The sequence below is a fragment of the Crocodylus siamensis genome, chromosome 1 (genome assembly GCF_052110815.1).
Source record: "Crocodylus siamensis isolate JL-2025a chromosome 1, ASM5211081v1, whole genome shotgun sequence".
NCBI classification, from domain to species: Eukaryota; Metazoa; Chordata; order Crocodylia; family Crocodylidae; genus Crocodylus; species Crocodylus siamensis.
The window spans coordinates 199,404,628-199,417,227 of NC_143395.1; the positions used below are offsets into that span (position 1 = coordinate 199,404,628).

General features: G+C 47.7%; 1 protein-coding gene across 1 annotated transcript in view; it reads left to right on the plus strand.

Annotated features, from left to right (window-relative positions):
• Window positions 1-746: 746 nt before the first annotated feature.
• The window catches only part of RRBP1 (ribosome binding protein 1), a 60,437-nt gene continuing 48,583 nt past the window's right edge, over window positions 747-12,600 (plus strand). Inside the window, exon 1 of the mRNA XM_090052307.1 lies at window positions 747-879. The gene's annotated coding sequence lies outside the window, so the exon portion shown is untranslated. The remainder of the gene's footprint in view (window positions 880-12,600) is intronic.

Sequence of the window (12,600 nt, forward strand, 5' to 3'; positions counted from 1 at the left end):
GTAATGCTTCTTGCTGGATCCTTCAGCCCTTTCTTAGCTCTGGGTCCTGAAAACACTTAAGCTGGTGCTTAAGGTTATTCATGTGATTAGCTCCACTTATTTCCATGATGCTATTTGGGTTCATTAAGGAATGAGCCGATGTATTGCCCAATCCAGCGCCTTTGCAGCAACACTGTCTGCTGCTGCTGGTTTGAAGGGGTGTTTTAATCCTGTTAGGCGGGCTGGATTTTGGCTTGTAAAATAAATACAGAGTGTGAATCAGGGGCCTCTCATTTCCTTTAATGGAACTAACTGCATTATGCCAGGTGTGGGCAACCAGCAAAGCCCCAGAGAGAACCGCTGGCAGGAGGGTGCTGGGTGCTGCAGGGACCCATAGTGGGAGACCCTCTATGTATCATTCATTTTTGATGTCGTTATTTTAACCCCTCCCTTCACCTGCACTGATACAAATACCAGGCCAGCCCCCGGCCCAGCCCAACGTCTGGCAGAGTCCAGGCAGCTCCTGGGCGGGCGTTTGCTAGAGGCAATGCTCCCTCCCTCGGGTCAAAGCCCGCAGCGGTGAACTACAACTCCCACAACCCCCCTCGCGGCCCACCATTGGCCCGGCTGGCACGGGACGTCACGGGCCCGCCCAGTCCATTTGCAGGAGCCCTCGGGCCTCCTCCTCCTCCTCGCTCATTGGGCGGATTGGCAGGGCAGGGGACCAATGGCAGAGGCGCCATGCTGCGCCGCGGGGGCGGGGCGGAGGGGGAGCCCTTGGAAAAAAAAGGCTCAGCGCCAGCTCGGAGGAAAAAGTGCCACGACTCCACCGCGCAGCGCGGGGCCGGGAGTGCGGGGCGGGCGCGTGCCAGGCTCTCGGGGGGCATCGCAGCGGGGCAGGTAAGCAGGGCGCTGCCCCTCCCCCGGCCCTTCTCGAGCGCCGCGCTCTAGACCCCCCCGCCGCGGTCCGCGCTGTCCCCGTGTTCCATGGGCTCCAGCCGCGTCCCGCATCCCGCCTGTCACCCGCGTGGGTGGGTGGGTGACGGGGCAGCAGCACCCCCCTGGGTCCCAGTGATCGTGGGCTGCTCCCTGCCTGTCACCCCTGGGTGAGCCGCACGCCGGCCCCGAGTGGGGGGGGGCTGGTCCCTGGCTGTCCCCAGCCCTGTGCTGGGTGCCCGGCTGGAGGCGAAGGCGGTGATCGCCTCCCTCTGCTCGGGGGCTCGGAGCTGGCCAGCGGGTTTAAATGCTCCTCGGGGGGCTCCGGAGTGCCCCGCGCCTGCTCCGAGCCGCCGGGAGGGAGCAACCGGGGCCGCTGAGCGCGGGGTTCCTCCTCCCCCGGGCCGGCCAGTGCCCCTCTTTCCTCCCCCCATGAATGGGACGCTGTCGTGCCAGAGGCAGCCGGGAAGGGCGACGTGTTCAGCCCCCCCGGGGGCAGGAGGAGGGGCACCTCCCCATACCCCACATCCAGAGAGGCAGTCTCCTCCCTCCGTCCCCTCCCCTGGCCCGGGGATAGCTCTGCTTCCTGTCCCGCCCAGCCCCGCAGCCCCAGCGCTGGTCAAGTGGCAAGCGGCCTCGCTCTGCCGGGAGCCAGCCTGGCCAGTGCCTGCCTGCCTTTGCTGCCCCTTCCCTGGGGGCTGGGAGGTCCTGCCCTCTCCTGGGCTCTGCTGGGTTGTGGGAGGACAGACCCCAACTTGCACTGCCTGGCACCACTTCCTTGAGGGGAAACTGAGGAATGCCTGGGCAGGCAGAAGAGGGAGGCAGGAAGACTTCCCTCTGGGCCAGGATGTGAAGGGATTCCCCTCCCAAGTAGGGTTGGCTCCGCAGCAAATTGGGTAGCTTCTGGGTGGCCTCTTGGTGTAGCCCTGGGTGAAGGGGCAAAGCGAAATGTGTCGTCCCCTCCCCCCGCCTTGCTGCGGCAGAGCCTTGGAGGGGCTGATGCCAGGCACCAAGGTTCGGTAGCTCCCAGGCTGGGCCCGGACTCCAGGCCCCTGCCTCACTGACCCAGCTGCTGCACATGGCAGCAGTCCCATCTGTTACACATATTCCAAATGCATTCCTCTGACCATGGTTGGAGCCAATCCTGTGAAAAAAAGTCTGTAATCTGATTAAGTGCCGTTGCAAGAGGTTATAGCCATGGCACGATTTCTTCCCTCTTCTCCCCCCCCCCACGCACATGCACTTTTAAAAAAGAGATTGTTCCCTCTTCTAAACTGGCTTTCAACAGTTCTAATCTACAGAATGAGTCACGGATTGGTATGGACTCCAGTGATCATAACAAGACCAAAGATGGTGGCAGACATATGAAAACCAGTAAGGACAGGGAAATTATAGGAGGGAAGTAGTGATTTAGGACCTGTTTCTGTGGGAGGGGGGCTGGGTGAGCGGTTTGGAGCATGCTTGCAAAGAGGCAGTTGCATGATGAAGCCCAGAATTTGTGGATGATTTTAGTGGTGCTTTTATTTTAAATGTAAGTGGTGCATTCAAGTTGTAGCCAAGAGGAACCAGATGTCTGATGGGTGGAACAAACTTCCAGTGACACCCTTAAGAGTAACGCTTATGGAAAAGAAGCATGAGCTTGCAATGAGAGGCCAGTGGTTAGTGTGCATGTGTATCTTGTATAAGAGCGCGACTGTCTAGAGAACAGCACTCTTTGAGGCATCCAGAGCTGATAAGTTTGACATGGGAGAGGAACCCGTGAATAGAAAGAGGTGTTTTCAATATATGGAAGAAGCTTTGGGTTGGCTGACTGTAAAACCAGGGAGTGTAAAAATGATGTAGCTGCAATGGTCCAGAAGTTGAGAGAAGCCAGAATTTCTGGGGTGATTTCTGTTTTTTATGTGACCAGCTATGTACTTACTAGTATTACAGTAAGCTTAACATCTCACTTGAAATAGTGTACTCTGCATTCACCTAAAGCTGTGAGTACTTGAAACACTGACTCCTAGAGGAGGAAAAAAAAAAAGAGGGTATCTATTGGCAGATGTTGGCTGACTCCTAGACTTCCTGAGCTTTCCTACAACAGCACAACTTCACTTTATGAAGTGCCATCTCTCAAGTGTACAATAGGGTAGCTTTTTCTTGGGGAGAAGGGGTGAGATTTGAAGAACCACAAAATTTAAGAGCTTGAACAAAGTTGAGACTAATCAATACAGGGAGGGTAACCAGGTGTTCAGCTTGCACATGGCTTTGTTAGTAAGACCTCCTGCAGTCACCAAGCATGTCACACGTAGGAGCAAGTGTTGTGAAGGGAATATATCTCAGCATTTGGAAGGCTGTTACTAGTAACAGTCTACTGCAGACTTGAAGAGCTTCCTCTCTTTCAAAACGGTCACTTGTTGGCAAGACATCTTGAATCTGTTAAAATTGCTAGTAGGTGAGTGTTCCTGAGGTGTTTAATCTTAACTCCTTTTACGTTTTGGGGAGAAGGGCAATATCTGTGGATAATAAACTTGACAAATGTGTGAAACTAAGGCACTGACAACATGTTTCTGACTTTCATAAAGGTAAAAATGATACTAAACATGGCTGCAGTTGCCTAGCTTGTGTGGTGGTTTGTGTGCCTAAGCTGAATGCAATTTAAGTTAAGCTTTAACTGTGTTTTATAAAACATGAGGGCAAGTAACACCCAAAGTTGCTGCATTTTATTGTTCAGTATAGAACAGAAGGAAAGCGGGATCAAGATACAAGTGTGAGTATTTGGGACTAGGGCCAGTGGGAAAATGGGTTAGGTGTGTATTTGTCTTGCATTTTCTTTTCTTTTTTCCTATTGGAGATGGTGGTTTGTGGGGGTGGTGGTGGTGGAATATTTTGAATGTTTCTTCTGTATTGTTAACACATCTGTACAGTTTCCTTTTTCTGGCTGCCCTGTCACAGGACACAATCCTGTAACCAAATGCTAGAACAATGATTCGTTCTCTATTGCTGCCTCCCAGGGAAGTTACCAGCAAAATGGGAGAGTAAAGACTATTACTTTAAAGTAGCTTTCATAGTGAGCCTCAAATTGGGTTGTGCTGAGGACAGAATGGAGAGATGATGATTATTCTTTTGACCTCTAGACTTTGTCAAGAATCAGTTAACAAACTGATGTCACTAACCTCAAATTTTTGAGGGCTGTGTGCATGGGAGGGAGGGTTAAAAGCAAGCATGCACATGTACCTCCTCTTGACTTAGTCTGATGGGGTTCATCTACACATTTCTACTGTGAAGTAGACTAGTTAGCTCCTCAATAAAGCATCACAGTCTACGTGTGCGCCAGTATTAGGACAGTAAACTAATTAAACTGCTGTAAGATAGTACCATCAGGGACAGTATTGTCCTAGGGTGGGGTACTTTACTGCACTGAAATGCCTGTGTAGGCAGTGACTGGGGACATAAATTGCTCCCAGCCAGCTGGGGGTTTGCTCCACCCCAGCTCAAATTGCTGTAGATGCTACTGGGGTGGGGGGGCTGCTCTGCCTCAGTTTAGATGCTGTGTCTCAGAACAGTTTACTTGAGCCCAGACTGCTCCAGAGTTTGTTGCATTGCATTAATTGCACGTGTAGATGCACCTACTATCTATCATTCTTTTTCATTTTTTTTTGTTTTTTTTAAAGAAAAGGAAATTCCAGCTAAAGTTGTGCGTGCCAACTCAGCTGCCTTCCAACTACACAAACCAGTGTGAAATATGTCTCTCTCTTCAACTGTCTAGAGGTGTCTTGAGCCAGAGATGTCTCTACTATAATCATGAATGCCTGTGGGTTTGGATAGGAGGTGACTTTTTTAGTTCTTTTGGTAATAATTGACTTCTCCCCCTTTTTGTGCTACTTTGAGATCTTCCGAAACTTAAATTGCAGGGATTTTCTTTTATTTAAAAGGAGTGGGGCTTCCATCTGAAAAGCTGATTGATGTTTTTGTGGATGAGGTGCTTTTCTTTTAAGAATGGGGTTGGAGTGCATGACTAACTTTCACGTAGGAAGATGTCACGCCTGCCTATATATTTTCAAGTTGCGAGTTTTCCTTGACTGGTACATCTTGACCTGCTACAGCAAAGTCCAACTTGTAGAAGGACTATGTGTGTGTGGTCTCTGCAGGGTGTTAGAGATTTATGTCAAGAAGCAGCAGCTACTAGTGGGAGTTGAGCCCTGCAGGATCAGGTCTGATTTTTAACTGTTTTGTTAGCATTAACATCTTCGCTCTGTTCTGCTGAAAGCATCTTGCTGATTTTTGCTGTCAGATATCATGGTTGATGATAAACTTGGAAGACGCCGTGTAGGTTTCAGCTTGAGTCTTGCTTTCCAGTGTTATTACAACAGCTAAAAAGGGTTCTGGGTGTGTGTGGTTTATAACATGGCATGGCAGCCTCTTCCTCTGTGGCACTATTCCATGTGCTAGTGGCTCCAATGGTGTGATGCTGTATCAACTTCCTGCAGTTCCTTCTAATAAGGACAGCATTTCATATCCTGTTTTGAAAGAATTGATCACTTAACCCACAGTTGGTGTATTCATTATGAAAGTTGGTGACTCCTGGAAATCTGCGTTGTGTTTTTTTTTTTTTTTTTTTGGCATGTAAAAAGTCAGTGAGTCTGAGCTCTTAACGCTTCCAACAGCTCCCTAATTATGCTTTTGCCTTCCAAAACAGGATTTGCAGTTCTCTGAATACTAGGGTTTTGGGCTAAACACTGCACATGGTGGTACATTTGTTCTGGTCCTCTTGGCTAGGGTAAGTCTCTGCAGTCCCCCCCCCCCCCCCCCCCCCCCCCCCCCCCCCCCCCCCCCCCCCCCCGCAATGCCTTAAATATTTGGTTTTGAAAATGGATGGTTCACTAGAGAAAAATAGGATTCCTCTGCTTAATTACAAATGAATGTTTGTGTTCCCTTCAGAACCCAAAGGGTTAATGTGGGAGTTTGCTCCTGACTTCTGTTTAATAGACATCTCTTTCTTCGTGGTTGAAATATTAACTCTGCCAGTCTCATTTCCCCCATATTTTGGGAAAAGCTTATCTTTATCCTGGGTGTATGGTGTGTGTGTGTGTCTGTGGGGCAGCGGGGGGCAATGCCTTCAAACCAGAGCTGTCCAACTTCAAGGGACCAAGGGCCACAAACCACAAGGGCAGCATTAGTGGTACCTCAGGTCCCTCCGCTGCATGTGGGTGCCCCTTACTCTGCTGCACTGCATACTCATGTGGGCCATAACTCTTCCACATTGCATGGTGCCTTGCCTTGCTTTCAGCTCCTCTGTGGCACCGTGCTGTATGGGCATTTCCTACTGCCAGCCCTCCTGGCACTGCAGGTTGAGCTGTGCCAGGCTGCCCTGCACCGTGGGGTGGTGGAGGCATGGAGCAGAGATTGGGGGGAACCCCGAGACCCCAGCTGCTGCTGCAGCTGGAGCAGTAGTGGCAGTGGTGGCCCCGGTGAAGCTTGGGGGGGGCTGCATCTTAGTTCATTTACTTGAATCCAAGATCTCTTTGAAGTTAAGAGGATCGCCCAATTCTTCACTTCTGTATGTGGAAAGCTTTATAAGTGGTGTTACTTTTCCATGCGTAGAATCTAATTATTAGAGTGTCATTTTCTAAGTTCTGTCCCTTGTTACTACTGTGGTGGGGAAAGCAGTGGCAAGGGCCAGGCAGTCTTCCTTTTATTCTGCAACCACTACACCCTGTTTCCCACCCCTTGCCCCCAGCTTTTGCTTACTCTATGCGGTGGGTCTGACTGCGGTTCCAGTCTGGGACGTGGAGCATGCTGTGGCTTCAGCCCAGCAAGATTGCAGCGCCAGATTCAGCTTTGGCTCCAGGTCAGGGCTGGAGCCTCAGCAGCTCCTCTGTCACAGCATGGTCTTCCCTAATTCCCGGCCCCCCCCCGCTCCCCCCCAGCCCTGCATTGCTTGGTTTCCTCTGTATTGGGGCTGGAATTGAGGTTGCAGCCACTGCCTGCCCTGGGCTGTGCTCAGATCCAAGGTTATTTTTCTCCCATCTTGAATGGGGGAAGAAACCTTGTCTTGGATTTGAGTAAATAAAGTAACCCTTTGCCTGCAGCATGTGGCCTGTAGGCCACCAGTTAGTACAGAATGTTCTGCAAGAACAGGGCTGTTCATTTGGAAGAAAGGCTAAACATGAACTTTTAGTAGGAAGGTGGGGAAGATGCATGTAAAGGGACTGGAATTCACAAGCATCTTGCATGTACCAGAGGTCAGAGGTGTAACTTAATGTTGGTGGCCTGGCCAGGGAAGTGAGCACTTGCCACCTCATGCAGGGGCTGCTGCAGTTGTGGCAGTGCAAGCTGCTGTGGCAGTGTGAGCTCTGTAGTGGCTGCCATTCTGGTGCCCTCTCTGAATTGGTGCCTGGGGCTGGTACCCTGATTGCCCTTCCCCCAGGAAGGTTGCTGAGTTGCAGTGTAAGACCTCAAAGTAGCCTGTAGAAATCCATTAACTAACCTGTCCAGTAAGACGCCCAGTAGGAATAGTCTTGGCAAGGTGGATTCTCTGCCTCTTACGCCAGGGCTCACACAAGCATGAAGTGGTAGGCCTGCTTCTTAAAGAGCACAGAGCTCATTCTTCTGACTCATCCTTAGGAAAGAAAAGGAAACTTGTATAAACTGAAAGATGACCTTTAAACTGTTAAAGAGAATACTCAGATTGCCTTGCTACGAGCGCAAGTCAAGAAATACGGGAGTCAAAGTGGTGTCCACAACTTTAACTTTTTTATCCATGTGTTTGTATGCATTGCAGTGAAGTAGGGGTGTCAGTTCCAGCTCTTTCAGTTGATCTGATAAAAGATGCTGGATTTACTCAAAGAACCTTGTCTGCCTGCAGGGAAGGAGGAGATTCCATAATTTAGGCTGCCTTGCTCAAGTGCTTTGCTATGCCCTGCAGTCCTATTTAAGATGTGTGTGGTATCTTGTAATCTTTCTTTCTTAACTGTCATAATGGTGCCGTTTACCTCTAATGACTTGTGGTTAAGTGCCTGTAAGAACTAGCTCTGTGAGCAACTTGCCTGCATATGAATATTCTTGTCAAGCCAGTGTTTGGGGTTTGTACATCCTGGTGCTTGGTCTCAATATGCTTAAGAGGGCAAACCTGTAATGGCTATTTTAATATCATAGTATCTTTTTCCAGCCTATAAAATGCTACTTTTTCTCCCTGATATAGTGAAGTTGCATATTTTTTCCTTGGAGTCTCAGACCAGCAGAGACTCCCTATGCCTGATGAAGGGTGTCTGCACCTGAAAGCTTGCTAAGAACTTTTCCCCCCAACTACTCAGTTGGTCTAATAAAAGATGTCACATCTACTCAGCAAACCTTGTCCTTAGACCAACATGGCTACAACCAAAAACACAGCATTTTTTTACGCTGAAGCCATAGCAAAATAATTGAAATCACTAAGATGATGATAGAAAGATGGAGGGAAAAGCTGACTTTTTTTTAAAGAGGTGACTTGAAAGGAAAATATGGTGACTGCTAAATAATAGCAATAGCAGCCTGTCAGTCCTTGGATATAATTGAAGGGCTGTGAATGCAGGTAACACATTTTATTTGCATGTTTTAGAGACAGTAGTAGCAGCAACTTAGTGATGAAGCTTGTCTGTGATTCACTTAAAGCACAAATAAAGGATGCATGTGCTGGACAGGAGGGGTTGACCATACAGACTGACTTTGTAGGTTCTGTGACACTAGCAGAGACCATCTCATGGTGCTTCTTCTCACAGCGCAGACTAGGGGTTCCCTCCCATGCAGCCTGCCAGCTTATCTAGTGTCCATCTGCAGACTTCGAGTGTCACTCTAAATCAAAGTTTAAATATCTGGGGGGAGCGGATGGGGACGCACCTGACGGAACTGGATGTAATAACCTCGTGTTACAGTAACATCCTGGGCACCCTGCCAAGCCCAGGGCTCTGTTGTGGGTGGCACTGTATAGACACATGGACTCTGGCATTGTTGAAAGTAATGCAGCTTTTGTTAACCAGTGAGAGAGCCACTGTGCATCCTTATCATGCTGTAAAATCTTGTGGGAAGCAAAGTTTAAGCACCATATAGCTAAATAGGGACCACCGCAGGTGTAGAAATAGTGTTGATCTCTCCTGTCTATGCTGTGGTAAAAACTACCTCTACTTTAATTTGCTGTAAAATACTAATTCAGAAAAGCAGTGTATACTAACTTACCTCTGGTAATATAGTTCTGCAAACCATACAAGCCAGCAGTGAAGACTTTGCAAAGGATTGCCATTCCTTCAAGAGTTTACAGTCTAAATAAACTAGACGGTGGATATGGGGAAATGGAGGCACAGAGAGAAAGTCGCTTATCTAAGACCCTCTGTCTGCAGCAGAGATGGGGATGGTCTCTCTGTCTTCAAGTGTCCTGGGATTGCTTTCTCAGTGCTCTGGTCGCCAGCACAGCACCACCTACCAGTCGGTGAAAGCTGACCTTTTTCTTGTAGGGGTGGAGAGAGAAGGCATGGAAAAAAAAAATAATGCCATGAAATGTATCTGAACCCTTTTTAGCCTAAACCCTTGTCTTTTTAGCCTCTGTGGTTTAGAGAGAGGATCCTGTTTTCTTTCTAAGTGTGAGGGTTAGAAATAGTCTTATTCCTTCTCATGGAAAAGGTCCTGAAGAATCCATTTGGCAACAGATAAAGTAAACAGTCAGACTTCTTTATTAATGCCAACCATGCTGAGGATAGATACGACTTGGAGAGAGTGCATGTTAGTTTTGGATTTGGCACTCCTGAACCTGAAATAGACTGTACCACAGACCTCACTGCAGTCTAGAATAGATTCTGCAGTCTAAATGGACAGTCCCCAGGGAAAATTCCTCCAGCTGGCATTCAGCATGCTTCAAGCTGCCAGGCTCTGCCAGCTTCATGGAAGATGCCTTGAGAGCCAGGTAAAAGAAGCTGGAATATCTGATTTAGAGCTTTCTCTATCTCTCTAGGCCTGCACATCGCTCTACATAGTAATGGTATCATTTGACAGGTGTGGCAAACCTCCCTCCTTCTCACCAGATCTGGATCCTGGGTCTCCATCTCTGCGTGCACTAAAACACCATACAGCCCACTACTATACAACGCTACATCTGTGTATTCCATATGCATGTTAATAGTACCATGGAAGAATCAAATTGGAATGAAATAGTTGCTTGAACAGTTCAGACATGGTGTGTCAACATAGCAAAAATTACATATGCCCCAAATATTGGGAAGTATTCATTTAAAAAAAAAAAAAAAAAAAAAAAGGAACAATATCCTGAGGCTGGAAACTTCAGAAGCTTCATCTTTTGGTTTTAGTCACAAAAAGATAAAACATGACTTGACTGTTGCGTTGAGGGAAGAAATGTTGATGATTACTCCATGCTATGACTATACAGCATTATACAGTCTAATAGCTGGAAGCTGTATCTAAACAAATGAGGAGGGGGGAGTGCCACATTTGCACTAAACAGTGAGGAGTAGTCTAATTATGGAATGACTTTCCAAGGCTTGTAATAGATTTCCTGTGCCTTGTGATCCTTGAAACAGGCTGTCTTTTTGGTGTGGAAGTTCAGGGCCAGGATGCAGAAATTTACCAGGTGAAGTTGTATGGCTTCTGTCTATGTGGGAGGCCAGGCTAGATGATCCCAAGGGACCCTTTTGGCCTCAGTCTCTTTGTTCCAGCTCCTAAATTGAAGACAAGAGCTAGTGTTACTTTTCTTAGCTCTCTCTGTGTGTGAGATAGTCTAGCAGGCATATTTTTAATATAGGCACATACTAGTTATAGGTTTTTTTTCCATCTTGGAGAGAAGGATAGAGCACACTTAAATAACTATCTGTTATGTGTTTATGCTAGGTATTATTATAGGTGTCTTCATGTTCTAGATATGAGTTTGGTATTGTCTCTATTTGCAAAAGGTGGGGAACAGAGGGAAGGTGACTTGCCACGTGGGTGACCTTGAGATAGCAGGATTTGATCCTAGCCCCGGCTCCTCTGCTTGTCCTAGAGCCATGGTCCATCTCTAGCTGCATTGCTTCTAGGTGTGAGTGTCAGTGTGGTAGAGCCGATCTAACCAGAATCTGAATGTGACTTGCTGTGGCTGCGTGTGTGTAACCTGGGGCCCTTCCATATTTTACTTATTTGGGGGTGGGGCTGGGGGATTGGTCATGGTGTGAGGCCTAAACCAAGCAAATGAGCACTTTGTCACTACAGCTTGCATTGCTGGCAGGCATGGCATCCCCTCCATCACAAGTGATGCTTGCAGTGGTAGGGTTTGGTCAGGCAGAGGTTGGATTCAGGTCCTGAACAGGCTTAAAGCCCAGCTTGCCAGGGGAATTGCAGAGCTTCCTCAGCTGTATGATTTGGACAGGAGTGGAGTGTCTAATGTCAGTGATGAAAGACCTCTAGGTACTGCTACAGAGGCCAACATGCTTGATGCCATCCTTGTAATCAAAGATGACCAAATACCTTTTACCTGGATGAGTTCTCTGGTGGCTAAGTTGAAGTTTTGCCTGAAAATTACATCTGCCGGTTGGACAGATGATGGGCATTTGGGGACTGGTCCTGATGTGAGACTTGATATAAGGGATGCAGAATGCTAGTTTAGGCCACTGTGGACCAATCTGCATTATGTTTATAGGCTGCTTGTTCCTAGTTTTGAATGTCAGTATGGCACTGATTCAGATTGGGGTTTCAAACAGTCCTTTTTTCTCTTGCCTTGCCTGATGTGTGATCATTTGCCAGAGCACATTTCTCCATAAAATATTTTTTCCCTTGGGCTGCTGGTTATTAGACATCCCAGTTACATGGTCAGATCACTTTTTTAATTGTGCCTTTTATAATAATGGCATTGCTACTAGAGGCTTTCAGTCTTTGGGAGTCTCTTGCCACTTTCTGTTCATTAGCATTTGCATTCAGCTTTGGAAATGGCTCAACTTCTTGACAGAATGGCAGCAGATTGTCCACAACTCACAAGCACAGAGCAAGGGGGTCAGGACTACCACCTGGTAGACTTACAGTGTTGTTAGCAAAACTATACCTTGCCTATTCCAAGGTGTTCATGTTACCTTCCAGAGGCTGTGCCAACTTTGGCAATTCTGTTGCAGCTTGGCAGGCTCAAGCAACCCAGGGAGGTGAATTCATCTACAGCTTGATGCTAGTCCCAGTAACAATACTTTGTAGTACATGGGGCTTACTAGGAGCATGGTGGTATGTTCCCTCTTTAAACTGCTTAGTTCAAAATGTGAGCACAGAGTATTTGATATATTTCCTACAAGAAAGGTGGAGAAGGAAATAGGTTGAGGGGGCATGGTTCTTGCAAAAAAAATCTGCAACTAGCAAGCAGTTAATGAATTCATAACCCCCATCATCACTGTCTAGTATAATGGAGTGGAAAGGGAAGTCCTGTTTGGCACTTCCAAGTGCCATGTTCCAACTTATTTCTGTATTCAGAAAGGTACTGGAGAAGACGACTTGTTCTGTGTGAACGTTCTTGCCCCTGCGTGCACTGTGGGGAAGCTATAATTAACAAACTAGATCTTCTGGAACGCCCAAGTTGATCTACAGTCTCTTTGTTCCAGTGAGACTTATCCTACAGGTCAGCCTGTGCCTTGGATGAATGCTGGAATAATTTGTCTTTGAGTTTTGTTTCTTAACTCTTGGTGTTGATTCTCCAAGTCCTATAAG